Genomic DNA, 12,569 nt, shown 5'->3' on the forward strand with positions numbered 1-12,569 from the left:
TATAATTTTTAATGTAATGCTACTCAAAAGTGTAAAATGTTCAGATGAAAGACAGCTATGAAAAATTGTTGAAACTTACAGTGACTATCTATATCAAAGAATATAAACTTATCCTCTAGTAAAGTCAGCAAAATGTTGAATAATAACAGTTTTTCTTATTAGTCTTCATGCAAACATATTTATTCATTTGTGCTCCTGAAAGACATCATTGTTTTGTATTAAGAGACATCATAAGATTCACCGTCTACTAAAACAAATTCATTTTAAGAATTATTGCAAATTCTTCATTATGAGGGTGTTTGGAAAAATATATTTCGGCTTATAATGCCATTAATAGTTTTTTCTTTGTTTGAGTAATTTGTGTGATCATTGCTAATATTTTAGAGGCAAATAAAAAACATTTTAGAGGCAAAATAAATCTAGAAAATTTATAATTTCACCGTATTTACTTTTATTTTAGGATTATTTGTGTCTCTCTTATTTCTCATGTCATTTACCTATCTCCTTTTTCAGTTATTTTTTGTTGAGCTCTTTTGCTGTGTTTCAAATATCATTATAGGCTGTCCTAAATCTTTTCTAGATAGCAACAAGAATTACATAAGCAAATATAAAACATTGTACACCTCTGGGTAGCTTGACTGATCTCATTGGACCAGCTCTTTCACTTTCACAGTGAGGAAGTTCAGACTGCATTGATTTCTCTAGCTCACTTGACATTTAATACATTATTAAGTATAGATTCCAGAAACAATGATTAGGGCTAACACTGGGCTATGAACATAAGGGAACCATTTAGTTCAGTTCAGTTCAGTTCAGCTCAGTTCAGTCTCTCAGTCATGTCTGACTCTATGCGACCCCATGAACTGCAGCACTCCAGGCCTCCCTGTCCATTACCAACTCTGGGAGTCCACCCAAACCCATGTCCAGTGAGTCAGTGATGCCATCCAACCATCTCAGCCTCTGTCATCCCCTTCTTCTTCTGCCCTCAATCTTTCCCAGCATCAGGGTCTTTTCAAATGAGTCAGCCCTTCACATCAGGTGGCCAAAGTATTGGAGTTTCAGCTTCAACATCAGCCGTTTCAATGAACTCCGAGGACTGATCACCTTTAGGATGGACTGGTTGGATCTCCTTGCAGTGCAAGGGACTCTGAAGAGTCTTCTCCAGCACCACAGTTCAAAAGAATCAATTTTTTGATGCACAGCTTCCTTTATACTCTAACTCTCACATCCATACATGACCACTGGAAAAACCATAGCCTTGACTAGACAGGCCTTTGTTGTCAAAGTAATGCCTCTGCTTTTTAATATGCTGTCTAGGTTGGTCATAACTTACTTTCCAAGGAGTGTCTTTTAATTTCATGGCTGCAATCACTATCTGCTGTGATTTGGGAACCCAAAACCATAAAGTCAGGCACTGTTTCCACTGTTTCCCCATCTATTTGCCATGAAGTGATGGGACTGGATGACATGATCTTAGTTTTCTGAATGTTGAGCTTTAAGTCAACTTTTCATTCTCCTCTTTCACTTTCATTAAGAGGGTCTTTAGTTCTTCTTCACTTTCTGCCATAAGGGTGATGTCATCTGCATAACTGAGGTTATTGATATTTCTCCTTAAAATCTTGATTCCAGCTTGTGCTTCCTCCATCCCAGCATTTCTCATGATGTACTCTGCATACATGTTAAATAAGCAGGGTGACAATATACAGCCTTGACGTACTCCTTTTCCTATTTGGAACCAGTCTGTTGTTCCATGTCCAGTTCTAACTGTTGCTTCCTGCCCTGCATACAGGTTTCTCAAGAGGCAGGTCAGGTGGTCTGATACACCCATCTCTTTCAGAATTTTCCACAGTTTATTGTGATCCACACAGTCAAAGGCTTTGGCATAGTCAATAATGCAGAAATAGATATTTTTCTGAAACTCTCTTGCTTTTTCGATCATCCAGTGGATGTTGGACATTTGACCTCTGGTTCCTCTGCCTTTTCTAAAACTAGCTTGTATATCTGGAAGTTCACGGTTCACGTATTGCTGAAGCTTGGCTTGGAGAATTTTGAGTATTACTTTACTAGCATGTGAGATGAATGCAATTGTGCGGTAGATTGAGCATTCTTTGGCATTGCCTTTCTTTGGGACTGGAATGAAAACTGACCTTTTCCAGTCCTGTGGCCACTGCTGTTTTCCAAATGTGCTGGCATATTGAGTGCAGCACTTTCACAACATCATCTTTCAGGATTGGAAATAGCTCAATTGGAATGCCATCACCTCCACTAGCTTTGTTTGCAGTGATGCTTCCTAAGGCCCACTTGACATCACATTCCAGAATATCTGATTCTAAGTGTGTGATCACACCATTGTGATTATCTGGGTCATGAAGATCATTTTTGTACAGTTTTAGTAAACATTTTTGTCAGTGTACTGAAAAGTGGTAAGAAATAAAATGAGTCAACAAGCAGTGCCTCCTTAGGATGAGCTTCGATCCTGATTAGGGAAACGAAAATCACAATTAGCAAACTTAGAACTGAAAGTAGATTTTGGCAGATATTAGTAGATGTAATACACTGAACAGTTAGTAGGCAGAGCCACTCAGAATAAGACTTTTTTTTTCTTTCTTTTTACTGTTATAGTCAATCCTTCCATGTCTGAAGCTATGACCAGTCAGGAGCTACTCTTAAAATAGTTCAAATCAAACCATCTGTCTACATTGTATAACATGGACATTAACCCCTGTGTAGGATTCTGAGCAATTCAAAACTCTTCCGTAAGAAACTCATAAGGATCAAGTGTTCTTCATCAGTGAGTAGGTTAAGTTGCTCCACTCTGAAGGGAGATTAGGAGGTAAGACCCTTATATTTCTAATAGTTAGAAGGCATAACTATTAGACATTTAAAAAAACTCTGTTGCATAAGAGGCACAATTCAAAGATCTCAAGAGTTGTCATTTTCCTCAGTTCGTGTCAATTTCCAACAGGAAAAACTGACAGAGTGCTATTCATCACATAACTGGGTATGGAAATTCACTGCTATGAGCTTTCTTTTTAAATGCCTAAGCATCTGTCACCCAAGACATTTTTGGATTCAGGCAAAGAACCTTTTGTTTCCTTGTATTTGAATATACGGTAAATCAGCTTTAGTCAAGTAAGTATTGAATGGAGTCAAGACTCAGCACTTTCAACACATATACTAATTTGTATCATTATTTATCAGAGTAGGCAATGGCAACTTTTTATCTTTTACTTTTCCACTTTTTACTAATTTTTAAACAAAGTAATAAGAATAAAATCTTCTAACAGATGTCATTGTCACAAGACCCTCCATTTGTATACAAGTAGGAAGTACATATAAGCTGAACTACTAATAGGTACCACTTCTTTCAGAAGACTACTGCTATAGTTATTATATAGCAGTATATATATAATATAATATATTATATTATAGTTATAGTTATATATGTCACCTTAGAGGTGACACCGAAGGGTGTGAAAGTGTGAACATGTTTTGTGGTTGAGGCCAAGCTTCACTGGGACTAGTGAACAATTGTGTTACCTTTTTAGCTTTCCTTAATCAGAGGAATAGGGTTCCAGATTGTTATGATAAAACAAAGCTGTTTATATTTTTCTGTTGTTGTGAACTTTACTTAAAGAGACATTATAATATATTGTTAACTTTTGGATGCATTGTTAGTACCAAGATTATTAATCATATGAATTAATACATTTACTATTTTTATTGGACTTACCTGGTGGCTCAGATGGTGAAGAATCTGCCTGCCATGTGGGAGACCTGGGTTTGATCTCTGGGTTGGGAAGATCCCCTGGAGAAGGAAATGGCAACCCACTACAGTACTCTTGCCTGGGAAATCCCATGGATGGAGGAGCCTCGTGGGCTACACAGTCCATGGGATCATAAAGAGTTGAACAAAACTGAGTGGCTAACACTTTCACTTCATTGTTTATTAATAAATGCACAAGGTACTTTGGTGGTGAGAATCACCTTTCCTAATTGTTCACATGACCACTTTGCAATCTATTGTAGGGGTTGGAGTACAAATCTAGGAGCATATATCTCAGGTTCAGATCTAAGTTTTGTCATTTATTGGGCGTGAGGTATCAGGGGACTTTAATAATCTTTTTCTCAGTTTTCACCTTGGTATATGGTATTGTGATAATAATGATAGTGACTGAGTAGGTGTGGAGATTAAGTTAATGTACATTCTATCAAAAGGAAATAGTCTATTTTAAAAAAAATCAAGAGTACTTTTTTTATGCTTGGGGTCGAAATGCAGGGGCTAAGGACAAAATTTGTTCAAAGTTCAACGGAGAGTTTCTTAAAATATATTATCAAAGATTGTCCAGAGGATTCTGGGAAAATGGAGTAGGTACCGTGAGTAATCTGTCTCTCTACCTGCCAATAATTTCACTGACAGACTTTCTCATGTAACTGTATTGTAACTGCTAGAACTCTGGAGTCTGTTGAAGGTTTTCAACTTTTTACTCCTTATGCAACCAGACATTAAAGACCTGGACATTGAAAAATGAGTGTGTATACAGTGAGTCCCCTATATATGAACCTCCAGGTTGAGAACTGTTAAAAATGTAAACATGAATTCACTTGTCCAGTCATGTACGTTTGCTCATGTGTCTGGTGTACATTTTCTTGTATGCATCCTCTATGAGCGGCTGTGCTTTTGTGTACTCTCCTGTGTAGTACTGTTGCTAAGTCACTTCAGCCGTATCCAACTCTGTGCGACCCAATAGACAGCAGCCCACCAGGCTCCTCCGTCCCTGGGATTCTCCAGGCAAGAACACTGGAGTGGGCTGCCATTTCCTTCTGCAATGCATGCATACATGCTAAGTCGCTTCAGTCATGTCCGACTCTGTGCGATACCACAGACAGCAGCCCACCAGGCTCCTCTCTCCATGGGATTCTGTAGGCAAGAATACTGGAGTGGGTTGCCATTTCCCTCTCCTCTGTGCAGCAAGAGGAGTTTGCTAATGAAGACTTGATGGAATTGGAGCCCAGAGAAAGGATGAAGAGAGACAAGAGGAGGATGAAGATGAAGAACCAAAGAGATTCACTATGCAAGGAAATGGCAAGGGCATTTTCTTTATTCAAAGAGGCACTGTTAGTTTTATATATATATATTTCTTTCTTATGTTTTGTATTTGTCAACTTCATTACATCTCTTTACTTGTCTGAATAGTTTTTTCAGGTTATATTATTGGGATTTCAGGTTAAATTTTTGAGAGTAGTCTTACACATGTTATTCAGACATACGGCCGACTATTAGTTTTTGAGGCACAGGATTCCAACATTGAACAGTACACAGTTGCAGCAGCTATTTGGAACATTATCCATTGCTACTATGTCATCTGTAATGAGAAAAAAAGGGCTACTACCCAGACATCTTTGGATTTTTTTTTTTTCATTTTTTAGGAGAGGAAATAGAATTGAATCCAACAAGGAACCAGAATCCGTGCTATCAACATCAGGCACGAGTGAAATTGCAGCTTGTCTCCCATCTCCTATCGCTGATGATGCTTCGCCCCTGTGGTCACCCACCTCCTCTCCCTTCTCCGGTCGGCTGCTTTTCTGCACTGCTCACCAGACTCCAGCCCCTGGATTCCAGCCACTGTACTGTGCTACTGTGTTTCAAAGCACTGTACTGTAAGATTTAAAATATCTTCTTTATTTTTTTGTATTTGTTTCTTTTTTATGTTATCATTTGTGTGGAAAGTATTACAAACCTATTAGAGTGCAATACTATATAGTTGATTGTGTTAGCTGGGTACCTAGGCTAACTTTGCTGGACTTAAGAATAAATTGGACTTATGAACATGCTCCTGGAATGAGACTTGTTCATATGTATGGGATTTACTATACAATGAGAATTTAAAAGTGGGCATGCCTGGGGAAAGGCTGAGAAGACCTTAAATTTATAAAGCCGATGCTTAGCACAGAGAGAGCCTGCAATTAAAATAAAAACAAAAGCCAAAAAAAAAAAAAAAAAAAAAACCAAAAAACCAAACAACCACAAAAAGACAGCAATCCTGCCATGCCTTCCCCCACCAAAAAAAAAAAAAAAAAAAAAAACAAACTTGGGAAAAAGGAAAATATGATTTTCAGAGTTGCCACATTATTTGATTTAAAGGTTCACTTTACAAGAGAAAAATCATAAGGCACACAAAACAACAGGAAGATATGGCCCTCACATAAGGATGACCCCATTTATATATAGTGACTTATACACACAATATACAGAGGATGAGGTGGCTGGATGGCATCACTCACTTGATGGACATGAGTTTGAGCAAGCTCCAAGAGTTGGTGATGGACTGGGAATCCTGGCATGCTGCAGTCCATGGGGTCACGAAGAGTCAGACATGGCTGAGCAACTGAACTGAACTGATTATATATATATATATTATATATATATATATATATATGTTACATATATATTACATACACATACATGTGTGTATATGTCTAAAAAATATGTTTTTAAATATTTTAGCCTTATACATTATTACAAGATACTCAGTATAATTCCCTGTTCTCTACAGTAGGTCCTTGTTCCTTGTTGTTTACCTATTTTATATATCATAGTGTGTATCTGTTAATTCCTCGCTTTGGCAGCCATAATTTGTTTTTTCTATATCTGAAAGTCTTATTTCCACTTTGTAAATAATCTTATTTGTATCATTTTTTAGATTCCACACATCAGTGATATCAAATGATTATTTGTTCTACTCTGTCTCATTTAATCTCTAGGCCTATCCATGTTGCTGCAAATGACATTATTTCACTCATTTTTATGGTTGATTAATATTTCATTGTATGTTTATACCACATCTCATTTATCCAATCATCTGTCAATGGAAATTTAGATTACATGGCTATTGTAAATAGTGTTTCACTGAACACTGGGGTGTATGTGTCTTTTTAAATTAGAGTCTCCATCTTTTCCAGATATATGTCCAGGATTGAGATTGCTGGATCATATGGTAACTCTATTTTTAGTTTTTCAAGGAACCTCCAGATTGTTCTCCATAGTGCCACACCAATTTGCATTCCCACCAACTATTTAGAAGGCTTCCCAGGTGGTGCTAGTGTTAAAGAATCTGCTTACCAATGCAGGAGATGTAAGAGATATGGGTTTGATCTCTGGGTTGAGAAGGAGGATATGGCAGCCCACCCCAGTATTGTTCCCTGGAGAATCCCATGGAAAGAGGATGCTGGCTGGTTATAGTTGATAAGGTCATGAAGCATCAGACACGATTGAAGTGAATTAGCATGTAAACAACTGTGTAGAAGGGTTAGGTTTCCTATATCTGCTCCAACATTTATTGCTTGTAGACTTTTTGATGATGACAAAAATCTTGTTTTTGTTCTTAATTTAATGACTGAGTTCAGTTCAGTTCAATTGCCCAGTCGTGTCCAACTCTTTGTGATCCCATACACTGCACCACGCCAGGCTTCCCTGTCCATCACCAACTCCCAGAGGTTACTCAAACTCATGTCCATTGAGTTGGTTATGCCATCCAACCATCTCATCCTCTCTTGTCCCCTTCTCCTCCCTCCTTCAGTCTTTCCCAGCATCAGGGTCTTTTCCAATGACTCAGTACTTCGCATCAGGTGGCCAAAGTAATGAAGTATCAGGTCCAGAATCAGTCCTCCCAATGAATATTCAGAACCGATTTCCTTTAGGATGGGCTGGTTGGATCTCCTCACAGTCCAAGAGACTCTCAAGAGTCTTCTCCAACACCACAACAGTTTAAAAGCACTAATTCTTCAGGGCTCAGCTTTCTTTATAGTCCAACTCTCACACCCATACATGACTACTGGAAAAACCATAACTTTGACTAGATGGAAGTTTGTTGGCAAAGTAATGACTCTGCTTTTTAGTATGCTGTCTAGGTTGGTCATAGCTTTTCTTCCAAGATGCCAGTGTCTTGTAATTTCATGGATGCAGTCACCAGCTGCAGCGATTTTGGAGCCAAAAAAATAAAGTCTGTCACTGTTTCCATTGTTTCACCATCTATTTGCCATGAAGTGATGGGACTGGATGACATGATCTTAGTTTTCTGAATGTTGAGTGTTAAACCAACTGTTTTACTCTCTTCATTCACTTTCATCAAGAGGCTCTTTAGCTCTTCTTTACTTTCTGCCATAAGAGTGGTGTCATCTGCATATCTGAGGTTATTGATATTTCTCCTGGCAATCTTGATTCCAGCTTGTGCTCCATCCAGCCCGGCATTTCACATGATGTACTCTGCATATAAGTTAAATAAACAGGGTAACAATATACAGCCTTGACGTACTCTTTTCCCTATTTGGAACCAGTCTGTTGTTCCATGTCCAGTTCTAACTGTTGCTTCGTAACATGCATACAGATTTCTCAGGAGGCAGGTAAGGTAGTCTGATATTCCCATCTCTTGAAGAATTTTCCACAATTTGTTGTGAACCACACAGTAACCACAGTGAACCACACAGATGGCTTTGGCATCGTCAATAAAGCAGAAATAGATGTTTTTCTGGAAATCTCTGGCTTTTTCGATGTTTCAATGGATTTTGCCAGTTTGATCTCTGGTTCCTCTGTCTTTTTGAAATCCAACTTGAACATCTGGAAGTTCATGGTTCACATACTCTTGAAGTCTGGCTTGGAGAATTTTGAGCATTACTTTGCTAACATGTGAGATGAGTGCAATTGTGTGGTAGTTTGAGCATTCTTTGGCCTTGCCTTTCTTAGGGATTGGAATGAAAACTGACCTTTTCCAGTCCTGTGGCCACTGCTGAGTTTCCCAAATTTGCTGGCATATGGAAGGCAGCACTTTCACAGTATCATCTTTTAGGATTTGAAATAGCTCAACAGGAATTCCATCACCTCCAGTACTTTTGTTTGTAGTGATGCTTCCTAAGGCTCACTTGACTTCACATTCCAGAATGTCTGGTACTAGGTGAGTGATTACACCATCATGATTATCTGGGTCATGAAGATATTCTTTGTATAGTTTTTCTTTGTATTCTTACCACCTCTTCTTAATATCTACTGCTTCTATTAGGTCCATACCATTTCTGTCCTTTATTGAGCCCATCCTTGCATATAATGTTCCCTTGGTATCTCTAATTTTCTTGAAGAGATCTCTAGTCTTTCCCATTCTGTTATTTTCCTCTGTTTCTTTGTACTGATTCCTGAGGAAGGCTTCTTATCTCTCCTTCCTATTCTTTGGAACCCTGCATTTAAATGGGGATATCTTTCCTTTTATCCTTTGTCTTGAGCTTCTCTTCTTTTCTCAGCTATTTGTAAGGTCTCCTCAGACAACCATTTTGCCTTTTTACTTTTTTTTTTTTTCTTGTGCTGGTCTTGACCTCTGCCTCCTGCAAAATATCTTGGACCTTCGTCCATAGTTCATCAAGCACTCTATCAGATCTAGTCCCTTAAATCTACTTCTTACTTCCACTGTTTGATCATAAGGGATTTGATTTAGGTTATACTTGAAGCCAGATATCTTGGAATGTGAAGTCAAGTGGGCCTTAGGAAGAATCACTGCAAAAAAAGTTAGTGGAGGTGATGGAATTACAGCTGAGCTATTTCAAATCCTAAAAGATGATGCTGTGAAAGTGCTGCAGTCAATATGCCAGCAAATTTGGGAAACTCAGCAGTTTCCAACCAAAGCCATTGACTGTGTGGATCACAATAAACTGTAGAAAATTCTGAAAGAGATGGGAATACCAGACCACCTGACCAGGCTCTTGAGAAATCTGTATGCAGGTCAGGAAGCAGCAGTTAGAACTGGACATGGAACAACAGACTGGTTCCAAATAGGAAAAGGAATACGTCCAGGCTGTATATTGTCACCCTGCTTATTTAACATGTATGCAAAGTACATCATGAGAAATGCTGGGCTGGAAGAAGCACAAGCTGGAATCAAAATTGCCAGGAGATTCCTCAATAACCTCAGATATGCAGATGACACCACCTTTATGGCAGAAATTGAAGAAGACTTAAAGAGCCTCTTGATGAAAGTGAAAGAGAAGAGTGAAATAGTTGGCTTAAAGCTCAACATTCAGAAAACAAAGATCATGGCATCTGGTCCCAATACTTCATGGTGAATAGATGGGGAAACAGTGGAAACAGCGGCAGAGTTTATTTTCTTGGGCTCCAAAATCACTGAAGATGGTGATTGTAGGCATGAAATTACAAGATGCTTACTCCTTTGATAGAAAGTTATGACCAAACTAGATAGCATATTAAATAGCAAAATCATTACTTTGCCAGCAAAGGTTTGTCTAGTCAAGGCTGTGGTTTTTCCAGTGGTCATGTATGAATGTGAGAGTTAGACTATAAAGAAAGCTGAGTCCTGAAGAATTGATGCTTTTGAAGTATGATGTTGGAGAAGACTCTTGAGATTCCCTTGGACTGCAAGGAGATCCAACCAGTCCATCCTAAAGATATCAGTCCTGGGAGTTTATTGGAAGGACTGATGTTGAAGCTGAAACTCCAATACTTTAGCCACTTGATGTGAAGAGCTGACTCATTTGAAAAGACCCTGATGCTTGGAAAGATTGAAAGTGGGAGGAGAAGGGGACGATGGGGTGAGATGGTTGGATGGCATCACGGACTCGATGGACATGAGTTTGAGTAAACTCTGGGAGGTGGTGATGGACAGGGAAGCCTGGTGTGCTGCAGTCCATGCATTTGCAAAGGGTCAGATATGACTGAGAGACTGAACTGAGCTGAACTGAGCTGACAGATATATTTCTTTCTCAATGTAGAAACTTTGTTGCTTTCTTTTCCATTAATTTTCTGCTAAGCAAATCCTTTGAAGCTTATCTTCCAGCTATTATAGGATGCCTATTTGGTTAGTGCATGGAGTGTTTGTATATGTTTGGTTTGTTGATTGTTGGAAACATTTACTTGCTTATTTGGATCACTATGATGTTGAAATGTTTGCCTTGGAAATGAAACACGACCATTCTCTTACTTTTGAGATTGTGAGCAATTATTGCATTTTGGAATCTTTTGATGAGTATGAGGGCTGCTCCATTCTTTCTAAGAGATTCCTGTCCATAGCAGTAGATATAATGGTCATCTGAGTTACATTCACCTGTTCACATCCATTTAAGTTCACTGATACTAAAATGTTGATGTTCACTCTTGCCATCTCCTATTGGACCACATCCATGTTACCTTGATTCATGGATCTAACATTCCATGTTCCTATGCAATATTGTTCTTTACAGCATCACACTTTCACCACCAGACACATTCACAACCAGGCATCGTTTCTGCTTTGGCTCAGCCTCTTCATTCTTTCTGAAGCTATTTCTCCACTCTTTCCCAGTAGTATACTGGGCACCTACCAACCTGGGGGACTCATCTTTCAGTGTCACACCTTTTGCCTTTTTATACTGTTCATGGGGTTTACAAGGCAAGAAAACTGAAGTGGTTTGCCATTGCCTTCTCTGGTAGACCACATTGGTTCAGGCCCTAACTAGCAGGAACATGTCCTTCAGCCATTCAGCATAGTTGGGTGACATGCCTGGTGTCATCGTCATCCCACTGCTGTTGCACATTGAGCATGTATAGCTTTATTGCCTGTTGAGTGAGAAAGGACTACTTCAAGGCTGTATATTGTGACCCTGTGTATTTAACATATATGCAGAGTACACCGCATGAAATATTGGGCTGGATGACTCACAAGCTGGAATCAAGATTGCCAGGAGAAGTATCAACAACCTCAGATATGCAGTTGATATCACTTTAATGGCATAAAATGAAGAGGAACTAAAGAGCCTCTTGATGAAAGGGAAAGAGAAGAGTGAAAAACCTGCCTTAAAACTCAACATTCAAAAAATGAAGATCATTATATTTGGTCTCATCACTTTAAGTCAAATAGATGGGAAAAAGTGGAAACAGTGTCAAATTTCATTTTCTTATGACCCAAAGTCACTGCAGATGGTGACTATAGCCACAAAATTAAGAGACACCTGCTCCTTGGAAGAAAAACTATGACAAACCTGCACGTTGTTTTAAAAAGCAGAGTCATCACTTTTCTCTAGTCCATCTAGGCAAGGCTGTGTTTCTTTCAGTAGTCATGTATGGATGTGAGAGTTAGACCATAACAAAGGCTGAGAACCAAATAATTGATGTTTTTGAACTGTGATGTTGGAGAAGACTCTTGAGAGTCCCTTGGACTGCAAGGAGATCAAACCAGTAAATCCTAAAGGAAATCAACCTTGAATATGAATCGGAAGTCTTGATGTAGCTGAAGCTACAATATTTTGACCACCTGATGTGTAGAGCCAACTCATTGAAGAAGACCCAGATGTTGGGAAAGATTGAAAGTGGGAACAGGAGGGGGCAACAGAGGATGAGATTGTAAAATGGCATTACCTACTCAATGGACATACATTTGAGCAAGCTCCAGGAGATAGTGAAGGACAGGGAAGCCTGGAGTGCTGTAGTTATGGGGTTGCAAAGAGTAGGACAAAACTTAGCAACTGAACAAAGACAACAACAACTTGCTTGTTTTCCACCTGTCAAAATTATTTGCAAAAGGGAAAGTAGGAAT

At 38.8% G+C, this 12,569-nt stretch overlaps 1 long non-coding RNA gene across 1 annotated transcript in view; it reads left to right on the forward strand.

Annotated features, from left to right (window-relative positions):
* LOC139031089 (uncharacterized) overlaps positions 1–5,790 on the forward strand; it is a 44,967-nt gene extending 39,177 nt beyond the window's left edge. The window contains exon 3 of the long non-coding RNA XR_011483520.1: positions 5,431–5,790. This is a non-coding gene — a long non-coding RNA (uncharacterized lncRNA). The remainder of the gene's footprint in view (positions 1–5,430) is intronic.
* Positions 5,791–12,569: the final 6,779 nt, after the last annotated feature.

This window comes from Odocoileus virginianus, chromosome 25 (genome assembly GCF_023699985.2).
Source record: "Odocoileus virginianus isolate 20LAN1187 ecotype Illinois chromosome 25, Ovbor_1.2, whole genome shotgun sequence".
In the NCBI taxonomy this organism is placed as follows: Eukaryota; Metazoa; Chordata; class Mammalia; order Artiodactyla; family Cervidae; genus Odocoileus; species Odocoileus virginianus.